The sequence below is a fragment of the Lepus europaeus genome, chromosome 5 (assembly GCF_033115175.1).
Source record: "Lepus europaeus isolate LE1 chromosome 5, mLepTim1.pri, whole genome shotgun sequence".
Classification (NCBI taxonomy): Eukaryota; Metazoa; Chordata; class Mammalia; order Lagomorpha; family Leporidae; genus Lepus; species Lepus europaeus.
In genome coordinates, this window is record NC_084831.1 from 136,950,361 (window position 1) to 136,960,233 (window position 9,873).

General features: G+C 41.7%; 1 pseudogene; it reads right to left on the reverse strand.

Annotated features, from left to right (window-relative positions):
- Window positions 1-7,902: 7,902 nt before the first annotated feature.
- LOC133759269 (protein FAM133B-like) lies at window positions 7,903-8,660 on the reverse strand (annotated as a pseudogene).
- Between the last annotated feature and the right edge of the window lie 1,213 nt (window positions 8,661-9,873).

Consider the following 9,873-nt stretch of genomic DNA (forward strand, 5'->3'; position numbering starts at 1 on the left):
TTATCTCTAAAACACATGAAGTAAAAGATATGATTAAAGTACTACAAGCTACTTATCTTTTCAAAATACTGTAAACTTATTTAGTTCATTTTTATTTCTCAATGATATACAGCTGAGGTGGGCCTTGTGGCATGGTGGTTCAACAATTCACATTAGACTGCCTGGGTCTGAGTACCATCTCTGCTTCCAAGGCAGCTTCTTGCTAGTGTACCTGGGAGCCAGTAGATGATGGTTCAAGTACTTGAGTTCTTGCCACCCATGTGAGAAACCCTGATGAAGCTCCTGGCTTCAGTCTGGCCCAGCACTGGCCATTGCAGCCATCTAGGGAACAAACTAATAATGTAAGCTCTAATTCTCTGCCCCTCCCTCTCTGCAAATCTTCCAAAATAAATCTTAAACAAAATTGTAGCTGTACTGGTATAGAAGTTCGAGTGGATAGTTATGCTTAAGCCTCAGGGCCTACACTTTTGATCACGACTTAGGAATTAATAAGGGCAAAAGCTTTGGAAAAAGGAATACAAATCATCCCTTTGTTTTCAAACAGTATCTTCTTTGAGACTACAGGAAATGCAGTTCTGATCTAGTAGTATATATTCTTATTTACATACTATTTCAGGGAATTGCTTTCAAATAATAAATTATGGTATCAAAACACATAAGTAAATATCGCTAAAAATAATTTCACTAGAAAATGGTTCATTTTTAAGATATGCAAAATTTCCTTTTGAATGCCATAAGAACTAAGCTCTGCTAAGAAAGCAGCAAATGACAGCAGGTCTTTTTTTTATTTATTTAACAGATAGAGTTAGACAGTGAGAGAGAGAGATGGAGAGAAAGGTCTTCCTTCCATTGGTTCACCCCCAAAATGGCCCCCACAGCCAGCACTACGCCTATCCAAAGCCAGGAGCCAGGTGCTTCCTCCTAGTCTCCCACGTGGGTGCAGGGGCCCAAGCACTTGGGCCATCCTCCACTGCCTTCCTGGGCCACAGCAGAGAGCTGGATTGGAAGAGGAGCAACCGGGACTAGAACCCTGTGTCCATATGGGATGCCGGCGTGCTGGTGGAGGATTAACCAAATGGGCCATGGTGCTGGCCCCAGCAGGTCTTTCTTATAACATGCTGCACTGGCTGAATCTGTAGGACAGATTTTAAGGGATACATGAGAACAGGACTGGAAAACAGCCCTAAATTATAGCGCCTGAAGAACTTAGCTAATTCAATACCCAGCTGGATGAAGAGAACAACAAAGGCAGCCCATGATGGGAGTTCCTGGGGCGAGAGGGGCATCTGTTATCCTGAGGTCACACAAGGAAAAATGGAGGTGCCCAACAATGTGACAGCGGCCGTCACTTCAACATCTAAAAGTACCTTCTTTGAGAATTATCAGTCAGCATACAAGACTATGTGCTAAGGTCTTTCAGGACAAGGATTCCCGCCCCACCCCCAATTTGTTAAATTCCATTGGCTCTGCCAAAGATGACACTTGTCCCATGTAAAAGACCACGCTGCTTCTCCAACATCCACAGAGTCTTGGGTGTCTCCACCAGTCCCTTGGAGCAGAAAAGACATCTGCCACCATCAGTTCTGTACGAGGAGACACAGGGAACTTGCCCCAGGAAACTGTTACCATTTGCAAACTCTGAAATTTCAACTTACCTGTCATGAAATCAGTCCTCAACTGGCAGAGAACCCTTCAGCACTTAGGCTGTCACTGTAAATTTTCAAGCTGTTCTTCCCACATAGCTAAGTGCATTTTAGGACACCTGATGCAGCCATAATTGTACACCTGCTTTTCTAATTCTTCGTTTATTTAAGAGGCAGAGAGATACAAGAGAGCACTCCATCTACTGATTCACTCCCAAAAGACTGTAACAGTCAGGGTCAAGGCTGGAGGCAAGAACCAAGAACAAAATCCAGGTACCCCATGTGGGTGGTAGGGACCCAACCACTAGAGCTGTCACTCTACCTTCAAGGGTTTGCACTGGTAGGGAGCTGGAGTCACAAACTGGAATTGGGGATCAAACTTACATACTATTACATGGGTCACGGGTATTTTAAACACTAGCCTAAATACCATTTCCAGGTTATTTAATTTTAAAATAACTGAATTTTTAGGTACAGAGGTGGTAGGCATTGTCGGAATGGTTAAACCACTGCTAAGGATACCAGCATCCCATGTTGGAGGACCTGAGTTCGAGTCCTGTCTGCTTCTGATCAGCTTCCTGCTTATGTGCACTCTAGTGATGGCTCAAGGAACTGGTTCCCTGTCACCCACATGGGAGACTTGGAGTTCTGGGCTTTGGCCTGGCCCAGCCATGGCTGTTGAAAGCAGCTGAGGAGCTAGCCAGTTGATGGAAGATTCTGTTGCTTTGCCATTCAACTAAACTCAATGTATTAAGGGCAATCAATGGAAAACAAAATAAAGAGAAAGAGGCAGACGTGGGATAAACCCAGTTTTCTGTCCAGATACTCATCAATTTCTGTCAGTTATCCCAGTTCCATTATATAAATAACAAGCCTCGTGTTTATAAAACTGGTGTAAGATTATTCAAGAAAAAGGATAGTTTGGTGGAGGAGTAGGTATTCTTAACGTGTACATTACAGTAACTTTGGAATAAACATAACGATTAGTTATGTATTACCAAGTCAAATTCTTGTCATGCCTTACTAGGATACCATTAAGGATGTCATCAGAAGATCACCATCTGGAAGGAATACAATTTTCTGCCAATTCACTATCTTCCCCAGTCTACAAAATGAATAGCTGCTTCTCCAGGGACATAATCCTCACACACGGCACCAGCCATGTAAAGCCACACTTTTTTTTTTTTTTTTTTGGTAAGGCAAAAATGTTTATTCCACACACTCACAAAACTTTTGACTTTTCCCTACGTTAGCACACAAGTGGGCATGTAGCTTATAAGGTGTACTATAGCAGGCTTCCAATTTGCCTAGGAGGCAAAGTGATGAGCGATTATAATAAGAGCAATAAATAGTAAACATAATGGTTACTATATTGTCCTGTTCTACCTCAAAGCTATTTCACTCAGCTTTTTCCTTCCATTACTCCATTGGTTTCCTTTCTTCTCCATAATGTGCTTTCTTTATTTGAATTCCAGGACACCCATTCTCTGTTTTCCCCTACTTCTCTTAGCTGCTCTTCCTCCTTGTTGCTAATTCTTTCTTTTTTCCCAACCATTTAATGCTGTGACAGGACTTAGTTCATGGTCCTCTTTGTACTTAACCCTCACTTTCTTGGTGATCTTATCAAACTTCATGGCTTTAGTCTGTATGTTGTGAATCTCTGACATATAAGGGTACTTCAAAAAGTATGTGGGGGCAGGCATTAGGCTGCTGGTAAAGGTGAAAATTAAGATTCCTGTGTCCCACACTGAGCACTGGGGTTTAATTTCCTGCTCTAGTTCCAACTTTCACTAATGCAATATCCAGAAGGCAATGGTGACGACTCCAGTAGTTACATCCTTGCCACACATGTGGAAGAAGTAGAATGAGTTCCTGGCTTCAGCCTCAGCCAAGCCTTGGCTACTGTAGGCATTTGGGGAGTGAATCTCCCTCTCTCCCTCTCTCCCTCTCCATGAACTTTTTGAGGACACCTTGTCACACTACAGAACAAAATCCAAGAGGGCTCATGCATAGCATTCATGAATGGTAGAGAAACCACCTGAAAGTCTGACTTAGAGACACATGGCTTTATTCTACCTAGGGGAGTGGCCAAATGCAGCTGGTTGGTCAGTAATCCATACCACCGGGCCAGAGTGCACAGCATTAAATAACAAGGACAGATTGCTAGTTAATGGTTCAAATAGCAGACACGTTCCTCAGTGTTCTACAAGGCTATCAACCCAAAGACACAAGCCAAAGCCATATCTGATTTACATTTGCCCTCCCCACCAGAATCTACTTAAGATGCTGGGGTGAAAGCCAGGCTTTTACATTCACAGCAAAAATGGGCCTGGTAACTTACCTCTTACATTTTTTTCAGAAGAACAATTCTGAGGAACTTTCTACTGGATATGAAGTATCCTTCAAACACTATTGTGCATTCAAGAGCACAATAGTATAAGTCACTTTAATTAGGAAAGAGTATGCAGCTTTAAGCATAAAATTTAAAGGAATTTCTCAAGAAATGTCTTATTATGTACAGTTCTGCACATGCTCAATCAGACTTACCCCTAATGGTAAAGTTAGAAACGGGCTAGGGGATTCCAACTCAATCCCATCAAGGTGGCATGTACCAATGCCATCTCACTAATCAAAGTGATCAGTTTCAGTTCATAATTGATCATAATGATAGGATTAAGTGTCAAAGGGAACACATAAACAAGACAAGTGCCTGCTAATAATAACTGATAGAATTAAAAAGGAGAGAACAATCCAACATGGGAAGTGGGATATACTGCAGACTCATAGAATGGCAGATGCCCTAAACAGCACTCTGGCCTCAGAATCAGCCCTTAAGGTATTCAGATCTGGCTAAAAAGCCCATGAGAGTTTCTCAGTCATGGAAAGCCAAGACACTGTGGCAAGAAAAAATAACCTAAATGAAAGATCTCTGTGAGTGAGATCCCAGTGAAAAGAGCAGGTCATCAAAGAAGGAGGTACCTTTCTCTGAAGGGAAGAGAGAACTTCCACTTCGACTATGGCCCTGTCTAAATAAGATCAGAGTTGGTGAACTCAAGAGGCTTCCATAGCCTTGGCAGCTCATGACAAGAGCCTCGGGTGATTACTGACATCATAAATAAGAGTGTCAATTGTTAAATCAACAACAGGAGTTACTGTGCACTTACTCCCCATGTAGAATCTCTGCCCTTAATGTGTTGTACTATGTGAATTAACGGCATAGCTAGTACTCAAACAGCACTTTATGCTTTGTGTTTCTGTGTGGGTGCAAACTGTTGAAATCTTTACTTAGTATATAATAAATTGAACTTCTGTATATAAATATAATTGAAAATGAATCTTGATGAAGAATGGGATGGGAAAGGGAGTCGGGGATGGGATGGTTGCAGGTGGGAGGGTTGTTATGGGGGGAAAAAGCCACTATAATCCAAACGTTGTACTTTGGAAATTTATATTTATTAAATAAAAGTTTTAAAAAAGTGTTATTTTTACAGCTAAAGACTGAGGGATATGTCTTTATCTTCCTGCTTGATAGGAAGACCTAACAGTGGTTCCTGTCTCTGGAACTTCAAGGCACCCACAGGGAGGCAAGAACACAGCTACCTGTAGGTAAAATAGCTATTTATTCAGCCTCTTGTTGTGTCCAACGGTTCTGTGCAGGTACCACTATAATCAGCACACCGTTTGTAACAGGCAGGATTGCAAATCAAGTTATATTTCATGCTACCTGACTATGTAAAAACTGTAAAGTGAAAATGACACATAATTCCTTTTAACATTCCTAATAAACAATTCAGCAGTAGATATCAGGCACAAAATCTTAGTAAAATATGACACAGCAAGAACAATAATGTCATTCTCACTTAAGTTTAACTTGTCATAACTTGTTACCAATATACAAAGGCAAAAAACTTTTAAAATATTATATTTACTAAGATTCTGGCAATAGCTTTATGTAACAAGACCACTGCATACCATCCTGCCACTCAACTTGTTTATGGTTAACTCTCAGCTTCAATATGAAGCTGTTTTTTTTTAAAAATGAAAATCCTGCTTTGTACATGCTAAAGATCTTGGCATGCATGCCATTAAACAAAGTAATGAATCTAAGAAAGCAAGAGTAAGGAGTTAGCAAAAGCTAAACATTCCAGCCTAAATGAAATTTGTATAAAAAGTAAGTAACTATCACTGTTTAAGTAAAATTTTCCTGACTGATTAAAACTTGACTATATAAAACATGCATTTTAAAAACTTTAGCTATCAAACTCAAAAGTTCCAGTGTCTACTTGAATTGTTTCCTTTCTAAAACCAAAGTGAAGTCAAAATTAATTCAAATGACATCCATTTTGATGTTAAAAATATTCAATTCTTGTTCAAATGGAGGTAAATCCCAGAGACTTGGGGGCTTTCTCATGCTTGCAAAGGGCCTGTTTCTCTGGAGAGTCCCAGGATGAGCTCGGCAAAGGGCAAGAGTGCTGTTCGCAGCTCTGACCGCCCCATGAAGCATGGCTACTGGGTCCACAGAAAGAGGATATGGAACCAGTCATGGAGCTCCAATCCAATAAGAATTGGTTGTATAAACGCCATCTTCACTGTTAAAATGATCATATTAAATGTTAAAGGCAACAGATAGATTGGTCTAAGTTAAAAGGGATAATATAAATAACATCAAGTACCCAGTAAAAATAATAGAATTAAAAAGGAAGGAAGTTACCAACATGAGAAGCAGTCCACACAGCAGACTCCTAGAATGACTTTCTCAGTAAATAACACTCTGACCTCAGAATCAACCCTTAAGGATTCCTGGTCGGGCTGAAAGGCCTCTGAGAGCATTTCAGACATGGAAAACCAAGACTCCGACAAAAAAAATATCCTACACAGAGGATCTCTGTGAGACCTCAGAGGAAAGAAAGGGTCATCAAAGAAGGAGACATTCTTCTCTGAAGGGCTCTTGCTTATGGCTGTGTCCAAATACCAATGGAGTCTATGGTCACAAAAGGATTCCATAGTCTTGGCAACCCATGGCAAGAGCCTCAGATGATCACTGATGGCATAAAAAAAAGTGTTAATTGTTAAAGGAACAATAGTCACTTGCTCCCCATGTAGGACCTCTGTCCCTATTGAATTGTAATGAGAATCGAATGCAAACTCTCTCCCCAAACTGTACTCTATATGTTGTGTGTGGGTGTGGGTGCAAATTGTTGAAGTCTATGATTAGCATAGAGTTAGTTCTCTGTATATAAGGTCATACTAAAAATGATCCATAGCCGGCGCCATGGCTTAACAGGCTAATCCTCCGCCTTGCGGCACCAGCACACCAGGTTCTAGTCCCGGTTGGGGCGCCGGATTCTGTCCCGGTTGCCCCTCTTCCAGGCCAGCTCTCTGCTATGGCCCGAGAAGGCAGTGGAGGATGGCCCAAGTCCTTGGGCCCTGCACCTGCATGGGAGACCGGGAGAAGTGCCTGGCTCCTGGCTTCGGATCAGCACAATGCGCCGGCCGCAGCAGCCATTGGAGGGTGAACCAACAGCAAAAAGGAAGACCTTTCTCTCTGTCTCTCTCTCACTATCCACTCTGCCTGTCAAAAAAAAAAAATTAATTAATTAATTAATTAAAATGATCCATAATGAAGAAGGAGATGGGAGAGGGGATGGGAGGTGGGATGGGAGCTGGGGTTGGTGGTATGGGGGAAAGAACCACTATATTCCTAAAGTTTTGTCTATGTAAAATGCATTCATTAAATAAAAATTTAAAAAGATAAGAAGATGTGGAAGACCAAAGACATGCTATCTGCTAGCGAAAGAGATTGTAATCCGCCCCCCCAACCCTGACCCTGACCATAAAAGCCCCTTCTCCAGGTCAATAAAACATACAAGGGGTAAAATTAAAATATGCTTATCTACAGAGTAAGGATTCTGGAATATCAGTGGAATCCCTACTTTAAAAGTTTTAACTAGAATCATCTGGTCATTTCTGATTACATCTTACAGATGTATCCAGAGTATTTCTGTTGCTCTTATTAGATACTTCTAGTCATTTTGTTAGCTTCATTCCCAAGTATCTTAACCACTTGGTATGACTGCAGTGTCTTATCTCCCAGAGTTATCAAGCACTAGAAGAGAGAAAACAGGTGTCAGGCAGCAGGCAACAGTCATGGCCCTTTCACACAGTGGCATGTGAGTGGCTACTGCAGAAATAATTCTAAAAACAAGAAAATTCATGCATTTTAGTTAATTATGCCATAGTTTTCACAGTTGAAATTTCCTTATACATTGCACCTTTTATAGGGATCATAATTTTTCAAGTCAGGACTTGAACTTGCAGCCTTCTTTTTCTTCTGTGTTTCTTATGCTTCTTTTTCTTTTCTTTTCTTTTTTTTTATGCTTTTTCTCATTCTTCACTTCTTTTCTTCCTTTTTGCACGTACCTCCTCGATGTAATCTGATTCTGACAAGGATTCAGATCACAAAGGCTTATCTTCAGGATACATCTTACTTTTTTTAAGCTGAGTCCTTTAATATCTTTTTCTTTCTCAGTTGCATCCTTTAATTTCTTTTTCTTTTTTAAACTGTCCTTACTGATTCAGTTTCTGACATGGAGCTTTCAGGAGATGAATGTGGATGCTTCTTTTTCTTTCTCTTTTTTCCTTGTTTCTTATCCTCATCTTCACAAACCAAAGAAATGCTAGAGGAATCAGAGCTTGATGAAGAAGATGAATACCTACCTGATCTCTTCTTTTCTTTTTTCTTTCTCTACCTTTTTAGATGAACTTTCACTTCTATTTAACTTCTCTCTGTGTTTTTCTAGCTATTTTTTCTACTTATCATTCATTTTTTTCTTCAAATCCAGCCAAAGCCTTGGAGCCTTTCTTTTTCTTTTCTAGTTGCTCTTTTACTTCTTCCCAGGTAGGTCTTGGCTGATTCAGATAATCCTGGATTGTTGGCTCTGAAGACTGGATTGGACCCCTTGATCTGGCCATTGCTATTGGATTTATACAGGCCATCTGATTGTCCTGCTTACCCATGGCTCCCACCTAAGCCAAACAGCCAGACACGGAAGGAGACCAGGCCAGAGAAGCCTACCCTCCTTTTCAATTTGGCCTTATGTCTCAAGTTTAGAATCTCAAGCTCAACCTGGACCTGCCGGCCATCCTGCATCCCCAAACATTTTCAACCCAGGGAGACACAGAGGACACTGAGACAGATTCTCTCGCATCCCAGAAGCATGCTCCTCACCACAGGGTGGCCCATGGCTCTGCTGGTGTCCCAAGGAGAGCCTGTGTTGCAGGAGTAGGACTTCCCTCCCACAGGTGTAATCCTGTCGTTGGGGATGTTGCTGATGGGTGCTACAGTGTCAGAGATGAGCAGAAAGCTTCATGTTCCTCTACCAGAAGTCCTGTGGAGAGGACTACACTTCCCTCAGCGCCACCAGCTCAGTGCTTTGCCAACTGGGCTAAAAAGGAATCTTGAATAGACTGGTAGGAAACCCAGTGTCTGCATGATCTCATGCAGTACAAAGCAGATTCCACTACAAGACCATTTCACCTGTTTCTGAGACAGAGAGGGTGCTCTGTGCTTGAACCAGGAATCAAAATCGGCATTTTACCCAATCCCACCCTATGCATTTCATTTCTCAGAAGAAAAAAATCATCCATCACTTTGGTTTACACTTTGTGTAACCCTATGGAACTTACCATATTTCTGTAGCTGGTTGGCCAGGGCATAGGCAGTAGCCTCAGCTATAGGAAACCTCTCTTTGAGATCTTCAGACTCCTGATGACTCTTTACCAGCTGGGAGCACAAGTCCTGGATTTCTACCCTTGAATCTGATGGAGCCCTGGAAGACCCTGCCATGCTGATGTTTTTGACAGAAGAGGTAGATTCAGAGGCCAGGGAGAAGAAACCCAAACACGTGATGGGTTAAAACAAATGAAGTCAAATAGTTTCAATAAGGACTTGGGGGTGACAATAACTGTCAATCTTACTATGGAGAATCACTGATCAAGTGACTGATTAGACACCCAATAGCACCTGAAAGTCCTTAATCGCACAAACACCGATAAAAATGCCAGGGCCCAGAGCTGACAGCACTGCCTGTAGTAAGCCTCTACCAGGGTGAGGGAGGTAGGGTCCAGCGCACCAGGTAACAGCCTGAGTTTCCATAACAGAATTAGAACTTGGAGGGCATCATGGAATCTTAAGTACCCCTGCTTTTCAGTTGGCAAAGCCAGGCTGACC